Below are 9,558 nucleotides of genomic sequence, written 5' to 3'. Positions count from 1 at the left end.
GTTCCTTCTGCGATTGCAGCGGCAGCTCTCCTAACTTCTTGGCGCCATAAATCCCGCCCCTGGCGGTAAAGTTCCATGTCAAGCTCCATTCGCTCGACCGGCGTCGATTCGGGGGGAGTCGAGCCATTTCTCAATTGTTCAAGTAGGCGGCTCCCCGAGCGCGTGGATAATAGGACATCTGTAGAACTAGATCCTAAATCGCGCGGGTATGTGATGACTCCACGGTTGAAGATATGTGAATCTACGTCCGCCTGTGGATCCAAGTCATCTATAGGGATGTAGTGTGCGCCGTCATTAAAGCGCGTCATCGACTGGAACAAGACCCTGTCCATGTCGTAATGTATTTCCCTAGCGTGGCCTTGTGCATCGGATCCCAGTTTATAGCGTATCCCGCAGAGGGTGCAATAGTAGTATAGCACTACTGGCGTGTGGCAATCATACCAGTGACGTCCTACGTCACGCGGCCCCTCAAAAACTCTATGGCAATCCGGTATTGGGCATATCGTAGAAGGGATCCCCCCTGTCGGGTGTGTAGACGTTTCCATGCGTCTATAAGTATGCCTTTTGCCCTTCTTTGACGTATGCGTATGCTCGACTTCTCGAGGCATCATCGCTCTCCTTTGGGCGGCCAGCTGTCGCCTCGACGCTGCGGCCCGATCCTCGTAACGACTCCGATTGGTTACGTTTGCTGGATTCGTTGGTGATGCTGAGCGATTCTTCGCTCTCTTGTTGTCCCGGCGGTCCGTCCTGACAACCTGCCATCCATTGGATGGAGACCGGGACCTACTCCTTTAAACGTTACTCTGGCGTTCATCCTCCGTTCCCTGACGGCGCGCCCCTCCGCGTCGCTGGTCGGGGTTTTTCCGTTTCTTTTGGCTCCCCTGAGCCGGTGGATGCGCTAAATGCGCGGACTGTTCGTGTCCCGCCGGTCTGTATGGCGTCAGATTGCCATATACTTCTTGTCTCAGTTCCGGCGCCGGAGGTATTGTAGGAGGCAGTACGATTGGGGGCGTTACTGCTCGCCCATTACGTTGCGGGCTGATTACCGCACACGGAGCCTGTAGAGATGGCGGTACTTTTACCCTTGCCGCCGTATCTCTAGGCGTTGCCGCCCGCTGTCGTCCGTGCAGCGGGGGTCGACATGTCGACCAATCCTCCCTTTCGCGAGCATCCTGCTCGAATTCTTCCAAGTCGAAATCCTGCTCGTCTTCTGATTCAGAGGACACTCGTTCGCCCCCTTCGGGCGACAGGAGCAGGGTATCCACATCATCGTCTCTTTGTGGCGTGGGGAGGGAACTAACAAGGTCTGGCTCGACGTAGCGTTGTTGAGTCCAAGGTGCATTAGTGGGTTGGCGTCGCACGCCGCCTGGCGTGCCTGACGGAGGGATTTCAATGTCACTGCTACTTGCAGGACTGGTGGGCTCCCCTGGAGCAATCCCTGGTGGCCGAGAGCCATTATTTTGGAGCAACAACTCCCTTATCTTGTGGCCCGGCAATGTAGCCCACTGCGCGGGGGTTAAGTCCCACGCAGGGTTAACCGCGGGAGTCCCTGGCTCACTGGCGGTTCCCTTCTTCGCACAGGAGATACTGTTTCTCCTTTGGAGTGTCTGTAAGACAGTATCGCTCAACGGTATGATCGGAACAGTCAGTTTCTGTAGTGACTGTTGTTTAGTCCAGTTCCGTATAGGGGACACCTGGATAGACGCGGTCGACGGTCGATCCACCGTCGATTGCACTTCTTCGAAAGCGACAGAAGGCTTGATCCGTGCCGTAGCTGCGGTCGACCCCGCGGTCGACGGTATTGCAGCGGTAGTAGAGGCAGGAGGTAAAGCGGTCGACCCCATGGTCGACGGCTGAGTCGTCCCTGACAACTCCGGTATAAATGCCGCCTCTGTAGTTGGCGTCCCTGCGGGCGTGGAAGGCATCGACCGTCCTTCAGGTTCGAGAATCTTCCCCTTCCTCTCTGGTGCCCGTGTAGCAGCTTGAACGGCTTGTCTATCAGCCTTGGACAGCTTCCGCTTCAGTGGTTGACTGCAGGGTACCTCCTCCACGAGTGGTGCGTCTGAGAGAGTCGCTCTTGGGTCTTCCAAGAAATCCAGGAAGGCATCCGTAGGGAGATCCGTTCTCCTCGCTTTCTCCATGCGCTCATCTAGATCGCGGGTTCCTACATGAAAGGCATCATCCTCAGGAACTACCATTCCAACTGGGAATGGTGTCGACTTCTGCGTCGAGACGGGGGACATGCTCTGTACTGGTACAGAGGGTCCTCCCGTCGTAAGTGTAGCGGAAACGTCACCTGACGTACCGTTCTTGCTTACCAGTGGTGCTGCCGCCTGGTCTTCCGCCTCGGAAGAGCTTCCTGTAGAGGATGCTGAGCTAGGGCTACTTGCTCCTTCCCCTCCTAGCTTGGCTGGCGCACCAATCGTCATCTCTATCTAGATGCGGTTTCTTTATGACTTCTTCAGCTCTGTTTAACACGTCTTCCTAGATCGAGTTCTTTCCGAAGAGTGAGCGTCATTATGACAGCAGCACAATCGTTTACAATCGATGGGGGCGTGGCCAACGTCACGCGCATTCCAATCAGATGCCTTGGCTTTGTGCCAGTTGCTCTTATGGGTGTTGTCGTGTCAAAGCACGTGCTTTACTCAGGCAAGCTTGGCTGTTAAAATGGCATCGTTTAACATGTAACTGTGTATTGGTTACAGATGGGGTGAGCAATTACGAAGCTTACAAAAAGTATAATTGCTTCCAGCTCAGCGCCATGCTGTCCAAAGCGAGGCATGCCTGTGTAACACGAATAGAGCTGTGTTTACACCTGTTGCTCATGGTTACTACATGTAGCACGTCGCTAGAATTCCTACAGAAATTCTTATCGTTCTAGGCCGTTACAGATGCGGACCAATACTTATAAAGCGCTTTGTCCTAGACGAGTTGCTTTTGGTTGATCTTGCATATTGTCGCCGTTTGTTTATTTAACAAATCTTTCTTCCTTGTGTTGATCGTTTCCCCATGCATGAGTGGTTATCATGCTGCGTCTTGTCATTTCTTCGTCGACCATCCCGCCGATGGTCGACAGAACTTCGCTGGCCGTCCCGTACGCGCTAACGGGAATCATCGTCGATCGCTTCTTTGCATATCATGGAATCATCGTCAGGTGCTCCACGCACAGTGATGGAATTAACACATCGTTGAGCATACCTTACACATCAACGGAACCAGTTACTTCGTCGGCGTCCTACGCAACGACGGAAAAATTACGTCAAGCATACATTACGCTATGACGGAATAAAAACAATGTAGAGCGTACCTTACGCATTAATAAATCCACGTCGGGCGACCTTCGCAGCGACGGATAACATCGTCAACCGTACCTTACGCATTGACGGAATACAACTATGTGAAGCGTACCTTACGCATTAATAAATCCCATATCGGGCGACCTTCGCAGCGACGGATAACATCGTCAACCGTACCTTACGCATTGACGGAATTCAACTCCAGAGCGTACCTTACGCATTAATAAACACCTCGTCGGGCGACCTTCGCAGCGACGGAAAACTTCGTTAGCGTACCTTACGCTTTGACGGAATACAAAAAGTAACACTTCGTTAAGCGACCTTCGCTTCAACGGCATTAGTTACGGCGTCGGCGTCCTATGCAGCGACGAAAACATCGTCATGCGAACTCCCTTGCAATGACGGCATAAATATGGTTGAGCGTGCCTCACGCTGTACTGTATATAACGTCGTTGATCGCACCTTGCTGATCACGGTAATCATCGTCAGCGTACCTTACGCTATGACGGTACAACATCGTCGGGCGTCCTACGCAGCGACGGAAATCATCGTTGGGCGTCTCCTGACGCTCTTTAAGGCTTTAAACATCGTCGGCGACCTTCGCTGCGACGGAAATCATCGTTGGGCGTCTCCTGACGCTCTTTACGGCATTAAACATCGTCGGCGACCTTCGCTGCGACGGAAATCATCGTCGGCTTCTCCTGACGCTCTTTACGGCTTTAAACATCGTCGGCGACCTTCGCTGCGACGGAAATCATCGTCAGCTTACTTCCTCCTTGTAATGACGGTAGTAACATCGTTGATCGTCCCTGACGTATCACGGAAATCATCGTCAGCGTACTTTACGCTTTGACGGAATATATACATCGTCGGCGACCTTCGCAGCAACGGAAACAAAATCACATCGAGGGCGCGATGGTTCACCAAGAGTCCCGCCAGCGGCTTATTGGATTCTTATCCTCTAACGGTGAAAACCATGGAAATCCACGCCATCGCGTCGTCGGTTTATCACTGGTCTATTTACAAATTATACACCTTTTCCCTCTCCAGACGGCCTAATGCTCCTGTCGGAGGTATCACAGCATGGCCCAGTCGCCAAAACGTATAGGTGATCTACGACATCTCGTCTCCCTTTGACGATTGTCTATTAACTTTTGCGGTTGTTCCACGCTATTACTTGACTCGCTACCTAGCGGATTGTCAGTGGCGTACCCATTTTCATCATCGGCCGGAGATACTGTCTCCTGTACACGTTTCCATTTCGCCCGTGCTTGCCAATAGGCCGATGCTTTTAGGTCGGGAACAAATCCTAGCCGCGGTGGGGTTGGTAGGCAATCGATCTTGGCGTCGCTCGTAGGAATGACTGTCTCCAGACGCCTTGGTGCTGGTGAGTTATCACTGGACGTATCCCGTGATAAGGATCTGCGTTCTTCGCGGCATCTTCTCTGATTGCGTATACGAGATCTCCGTGCGTTTCCATCGGCACCATTACGCTGGAAATTAGGATCCCTATCCTGTACATCAGCTAGTGGTCCGGTATATTGAGTCGACTGTTTCCTAGGTCTCCCTCTACCACGGGCACGTGGAGGGTGGGAATTTGGTCTCCCCCATTCTCTTGAGAGGTGAGCCGTCCCATCACCTCTCACGGCTGGCTCTTTCATGGGAGTATTGGTTTGGGTGGCGATTTCCTTTCGCCCTGTCTCTACCGGCCAACTCTTAAGTGGCTTTCCCAAATATTTAAAGTGTCGACGTGGATCCTCCTAATTGGTCCACCTTTTGTACGCTGGATGTCGTATATTACCTCTGTGACCTGGCATATCACCATCCAAGGCCCCGTCCAGGGTTTACCCAACTTCATTGTACCTATCAAAAAATCGATAACCGATCAATCGTCGATCAATTCCTGTTCAGCCTTCAACGATCAATCTATGGCTGATAGATCATCCAAATTTCGGCATTTTAGATCCAATAGTTTGGCCTCCAGAGGCGTTTTAAACTGACCCTGTTTTAAATTACTCTTATTTAGAGCTTAGCCTTAGGTTATCCATCTAGTCACTACAGTGTTAGACACTACAATTGTTAGGGATGTTGGAAATTATAATTCTTATTTTTATGTAATACCGTCTTGTGTCGCCATCTGTCGGGCGATTGGTTGTATAATATGTGACCTACTTTATAATAAACGACGCTCTTCATGTTGTTCGCCGAACTCACTAGTTGTGTTATTTTTCTATGAACTTTTGGTTGCACATTAAGTAATGTATACGCAACAAGGGAATCCTCGGTTTTGGCGTCGGCAATTAAATAGACTTTCCATTCACAGGGCCGTAGCCGGGAAAAAATTAGTGGTTCGGTCATGGCCATGAGTTGAATACATGGGTGATTTTTTCAATAGGGGCACAACTGCTGAAAACAAATGTCCCGGCTCAATATTTTTTAATGGATAGTTCTAGTGAAAAATTATATCCACCTAAATATAAAGTGTCTTATGCCTTATAAACTACTATCAAATCCAACTCTGTATTGCATTTAGTTTTTTAGTATTGAGGGTTTGAATGACGATTTTGAGCACATTTTGCCATGTCCAAAACCTGGGTGACTGCATTGTCAGGCAAAGTATTCAGCATATTTCTATGCTACCTAACCCTAAAAACTATTTTCTTGTCCAGCATTACCAGATGTATGATTTCCAGAAAAGGAATTGTCATTACACGAGCTAAATTTTGAAAAAAATCCAATTTTGTCAGTGTCCAGGAAAATCCCCTCCACTCCATTACCATCTAATGCAGTGCTTCCCCCTTGCTGATAACAGGTGCACTAGCTAATTTGGTCCTTGCTGATAATTGCTTGTGTAACCCCCATACCTTTGTAAAACACATGGAGATGTCCCCAGCATTTTCTCAGTATTTTCGATTCTAACCGAGGGAGTCAGGTGAGTATGCTTTTCCATCTCCACTCCGTTATCAGTCGATACGATAACGTAGCCCTGACTGGCGTGAACAGGGCTACGAATCGAGCCTATACCTTTCTGTGGAGCAGAGCCGGTGCAATTTGCACCGGGGGGTTTTACGATTTATTCTTGCGGTTACTTACCTCCAGGGTGGTTGAACTTAACAAAGTAACGTATTTCCTCAATTTTGAGCTCAATACATTAACACAATAACGATAGAATATATTCTTATATCTACTTTAAATTTCGAAGCGAAGATTGGCGTTGCTCGTAACCGCCATTTTCGCTTTGACCTGCAAAGTGACTTCCTGTCGTGTCTCGCGCGCTCTTGCGGGAAAAAAGCTCATGCCTCGTTTCGGGTAGCATCGGTTTTTTGGACGGATGCGGTAGGCCTATCCTGCGAGAAAACTTTGTATAAAAAAGATGGCGGATGTTGTTTACACTTGTTGCAATTGTGGTAATGAATTTTCGAAAAAAGGGAAACAGTACGACAGAAAGAGTTTTAGTGCAAAACTAAATAGAATAGATAAAACTGTTAAGCAAGTTATCGAAGAAGAACTTGGAGTAACGTTAACACCTGAACAGAAAAAACAGCGTTTTCTATGTGCACCATGTTCGTGGTCGTTAGCGTCAATGGCAAAGTCGAGGGAGAAAAAATACGAAGCAGCACAGTCGTTCAAAGAGTCTTGCATTGCGACAGGTTATCTAGGCAAGAAAATTAACATAAGAAGTCCGTATGCAACCCGCCAAAAGGTCAAGATGCAGCGTACTGTCTCACCACTGAAGGTAATTGTCAATAATCCCCAAAAATAAAAAACGAAGTTTACAACTTATTCAAATTGCAACAATGAATTTAACAAGTTACTCTAGACTTGGCAATATTTTGAATGTAAGTAAGCATGCATCTAAAGGTAAATGTACTAGTATTCCACTTATGGGTTTACATTAACAAAAAACTTCACAAAAACAAATAAAAAATTTAACTGCAAGTACAAGCCGTTTACACATAATATGTTACTTACAAAATATGTAACATACTTGTTTCCTCTTTTTCAGAGCCCAAAACCAGCTTCAAATAAAGCAGCAATTTAGCCTTCAGTAACAACAACGGTTACGGATTTTAACAAGAAGCACGCAATGCCAAAGGTAATATATGTTTATATGGTTTAAATGTACCTGCCCACGAAATTTCTAGCGAAGAAAATGAAATCTGGCAGTAAAGAATAATTTCAGCTTTGTGCATTTGTACTTGCCCATATATTTTTGGCAGGTTCACAAAAAAATGTTTGGGATTAGGTCTATTCAAATGTTTGTTGACCACAAAATTGTACTGCTGGGCTGATAATGTTGAAAACCAGTTTTGCAGGCCATTCTGATAAACATGACCTACATACTATAGTATGTGAACACACGCTGTAACCGGCATTATCTAAATCGCACAGTTAGCAGCGTTTACAATAGGAATTATCATTCTGCAAGTATGAGAATTATAGATACATTTCCTGTTTTATTATTAAGCCTAAGAGGCATTTTAAAATGCAATTACTTATTTGTATGCTTTTTTACACTGATTTATTACAAAATTATGCTATACATTTCGTGTGAAGGCATCTTTATGTAATTTTGTTTCTTCTTTCTTGTTTTTCATTGTGTTCCTCTCAAACATAAAACACTTCATTTTAAAACGTCCTGAAAGAAGGCAAGTTCTCAATGAAATAAACAAAATCCGGATTTCATCTGATCAAAAGGTTACTGAATTTCAGAGGTTATACAGCATTTCATTTTATCATTACATGTTGCGTAACTGCGGTTCTACCTGTAAATTTTTAATATTTTAATGAACACAGCCTTTCTGTCTCCCTCCACCAAATCCCTTCCAAGTTTGTATCTTCACCTGACCTTAATTGGTAAAAATAGCTTGGGAGTAAAAAAACAGAAATTTAAGCATAGAAAAAGATAACTGGCTTATAATGTAAAAATGTACAGCTAATTTTTTTAATTTTAAAAAGTTTTCTACAAATTTCAGGCCTTTCAGCTGTCAACACAAGTTGCCAGGGCTTTGAAGTACATTACTCGCCGACAGTACATAAGAGGAATCAAACTACTAATGAAATCGAGACTTGGTTTCAGGAAGTCTGTTACTGCTATTTTACAACAAACAGTGAGGGAGGAAGTTTCAAAAATTACAAGGAAAAAAACATCCATATTTCAAGGAGGGAAATCACTGCAAGACATCAGTAACTTTACATGGAATGATCGCCACACAGAAATGAAGGTCCAGTGCCCAGTGCTAACAAGCATACTGACTGCGGCTTTGACAACAACACGTTCTGTCGGGTATCTCGGTCTCGCTTCAAAGAAAGATGTCTCCATTAAGCCTACTATTGGCGTTTTGATGTCGATAATTCTGTACCAACTTAAACCGTCCAAAATGACAGACTTACAAGAACTAATTGGTTTACAAATGTGGATGTCTGGCTGCAAAAGAGAGGTAATTTCAGTAACAATTTCAATTAAGGTACATTAGAAATTATATTTTGTTCATGTATACAGTTCATTTAATACTTGCAGTATAACAATTTCTTGTTACTTTTTGCACTTGTATTTAAAGCCAAACCACATTTTCCTTTTTCTGATTGCAAATACAACCAATACGTTTATACTAAGAATAAATGCTGCACCATCTTGTTTGTACAGAATTCTGTATTCTTTGTGTTTTGAAATTTTTGTATTATTGGTAGAGCAACATTTATTGTAGAACTCATTTAAAATTGTAATTGCATTTTCTTTTTTAGATGTTTGCTCGTTTAAATCATCTCGGAATTAGCCTTGGCATAGGTGCTACTAAAACTGCCATTGACCGAGTACGCAAATCGTATGATGATGAAGTTCTACAGTGGCGATCAGAAATTTCTGAATACCTTCTTTTGCCATCCACTACATTTTCCTCCCGGACAGTTTCGTTTGCTGCAGATGCTGAATTCAATGATGAAGGTTCCATGCATACTGATTCATCCACAACACTTTATCAAGACATGCCACCAGATGCCGAGGTGCTGTCACCTGACATTACACTGTTCCCTGCTAACAACAAATTACAAGGAACAACCTTTCAAGAATCGAATCTAAGTGAGACAACGTCCATGGACACAGAACACAAAGGTAATATTTGCAAAATGTTTTTATGAAAACGATTTTTATCTACATATGTATGTAGCCTGTCTTTCTTTACTGTTGTTGTACAGTTACTATAACATCTACACGACTACAATGGGTGATCCATATCTGATGATTTACATACCATGTAAAGTG

This window comes from Priapulus caudatus, unplaced genomic scaffold (assembly GCF_000485595.1).
Source record: "Priapulus caudatus unplaced genomic scaffold, Priapulus_caudatus-5.0.1 Scaffold764, whole genome shotgun sequence".
In the NCBI taxonomy this organism is placed as follows: domain Eukaryota; kingdom Metazoa; phylum Priapulida; class Priapulimorpha; order Priapulimorphida; family Priapulidae; genus Priapulus; species Priapulus caudatus.
The sequence above is the reverse complement of the archived record's forward strand: the minus strand, read 5'-3'. Positions refer to the sequence as shown.